General features: G+C 36.2%; 1 pseudogene; it reads left to right on the forward strand.

The window, feature by feature from the left end:
- The first annotated feature begins 366 nt into the window (after positions 1 to 366).
- On the forward strand, positions 367 to 2,164 carry LOC102815380 (annotated as a pseudogene).
- Positions 2,165 to 2,654: the final 490 nt, after the last annotated feature.

Raw genomic sequence — 2,654 nt, forward strand, 5'->3', positions numbered from 1 at the left:
GTACGTGGTCACATCAAACTGTTGTAAATCACTTAAAAGCAGATCCTTTCTATACAATCAACAGTGCAAAAAAGACAAGTTTCTCCATAATGAAAAAAGACCCCAATGGTAAGAATTGAAAATGTCCATGCCTTCAGCTTACCTATACATCATGTAAAAATAATGGCTCACCAAATTCTCTATGGAGTACTGGTGTGGTGCTGTAGCATAAGCATTGGACCACAAAGTTGGTTTGAACTGTAAGGTCAGTGGTTCAAACTCACCCGTTGCTACTTTAAAACCCTATACACAGGAACACTCTATTAAGACTCAGAAGTCAAGGCAAAAACTGACTTTGCCTCCACAAGGGGATCATTTCTTCCAGTTATGGCAGACAAATTAACAAGAATTGCTATTGTCAACCATGACAAATGTTAAGTATAAGAAATGTCAATAGGAGTGCAAAAAGAGTTGCCCTGTAGTTTGAATGGGAAAACTATGCATAGAGGTTACACCCCAGAGCAAAATAGCTTGGATTTCTGAAACTCTTTGTATTGGTTGCAGTATTTGTACTAAGAAATGCCCCTTTGGAGCCTTATCAATTCTCAATGTACCAAGCAACTTGGAAAAAGAAACAACACATAGATATTGTGCCAATGCCTTCAAAGTTCACAGGTTGCCTATTACTCATCCAGGTGAAGTTTTGGGATTAGTTGGAACTAATGATATTGGAAAGTCAACTACTTTAAAATTTTTAGCCGGAAAACAAAAACCAAATCTTGGAAAGTATGATGATCTACCTGATTGGCAAGAAATTTTGACTTACTTCCGAGGATCTGAATTGCAAAATTATTTTGCCAAGTTTTTAGAAGATGACCTAAAAGCCATTTATCAAACCTCAATAAGTGGACCAGATTCCCAAGGCTGCAAAGGGGACTGTGGGATCTATTTTGGACCAAAAGGATGAAGCAAAGACGCAGGCAATTGTATGTCAACAGCTTGATTTAACTCATCTAAAAGAACGAAATGTTGAAGATCTTTTGGGAGGAGAGTTGCAGAGATTTGCTTGTGCTGTTGTTTGCATACAGAAAGCTGATATTTTCATGTTCGATGAACCTTCTAGTTACCTAGATGTCAAGCAACATTTAAAGGCTGCTATTACTATACGATCTCTAATAATTCCAGATAGGTATATCATTGTGGTGGAGCATGATCTAAGTGTATTAGACTATCTTTCTGACTTCATCTGCTGTTTATATGGTGTACCAAGTGCTTATGGTGTTGTCACCATGCCTTTTAGTGAAAGAGAAGGCATAAACATTTTCTTAGATGGCTATATTCCAATAGAAAGCTTAAGATTCAGAGATGCATCACTTGTTTTTAAAGTGGCTGAGACAGCAAATGAAGAAGTTAAAAAGATGTGCATGTATAAATATCCAGGAATGAGGAAAAAAAAATGGGAGAGTTTGAACTAGCAATTGTAGCTGGAGAGTTTATAGATTCTGAAATCATGGTGATGCTGGGGGGAAATGGTACTGGTAAAATGACATTTATCAGAATGTTTGCTGGAAGGCTTAAACCTGATGAAGGAGGAGAAGTACCTGTTCTAAATGTCAGTTATAAGCCACAGAAGATCAGTCCCAAATCAACTGGAAGTGTTCGCCAATTAGTACATGAAAAAATAAGAGATGCATACACTCATCCACAGTTTGTGACTGATGTAATGAAACCTCTACAGATTGAAAACATCATTGATCAAGAGGTACAGACATTATCTGGTGGTGAACCGCAGCAAGTAGCTGTAGCTCTTTGGGCAAACCTGCTTGATGTGTATTTAATTGATGAACCATCTGCATATTTGGATTCTGAGCAAAGATTAATGGCAGCAAGAGTAGTCAGATGCTTCATTCTCCATGTCAAAAAGACAGCCTTTGTTGTGGAACATGATTTTATCATGGCTACCTATCTAGTAGATCGGGTCATTGTTTTTGATGGTATTCCATCTAAGAACACAGTTGCAAACAATTCTCAAACTCTTTTGGCTGGCATGAATAAATTTTTGTCCCAGCTTGAAGTTACACTCAGAAGAGATCCAAACAACTATACGCCAAGAATAAACAAACTCAATTCAATTAAGGATGTAGAACAGAAGAAGAGTGGAAAATACTTTTTCTTGGATGATTAGATTAAATTGGAGCATTGGTTAATCATTTATTAAAAGAAACTTTGGGATTTTTATTTGTATGAAACTTTAATCAGGTCTTTATGCCCCACACACTCTGGAACTTGAAGTATAGTTTACTTAATTTAACATCAAAAGCCAGTTTTGTCATAAATTGTAGTCTGAACAATTTTTCAAGGACAGAAAATACCACCTGTTGCTGTTCTTGACAACAAGACCCTTTTTGTGTATAACATTCTTATATGGAGACATTATAAGTAATGCAATTACCTCCAAGTTTTGAGGATGTATGGGAAGATTTTTAATACTTGTATTATATATATTCATGTTCCAAATGCTGACCAGTATTTCCCCATTCTAAAAATCTTTGAGAACACTTTCTGTACTTAAATGACTTGCCAAGTATACCAATATAATGAAGCTGCCCTTATTTGAAAAGCAGGTTGAAGACACCACTGATGGAATTTGATAAATAAACATCTATCGGTATTAA

The sequence above is a fragment of the Chrysochloris asiatica genome, unplaced genomic scaffold (assembly GCF_000296735.1).
Source record: "Chrysochloris asiatica unplaced genomic scaffold, ChrAsi1.0 scaffold00140, whole genome shotgun sequence".
In the NCBI taxonomy this organism is placed as follows: domain Eukaryota; kingdom Metazoa; phylum Chordata; class Mammalia; order Afrosoricida; family Chrysochloridae; genus Chrysochloris; species Chrysochloris asiatica.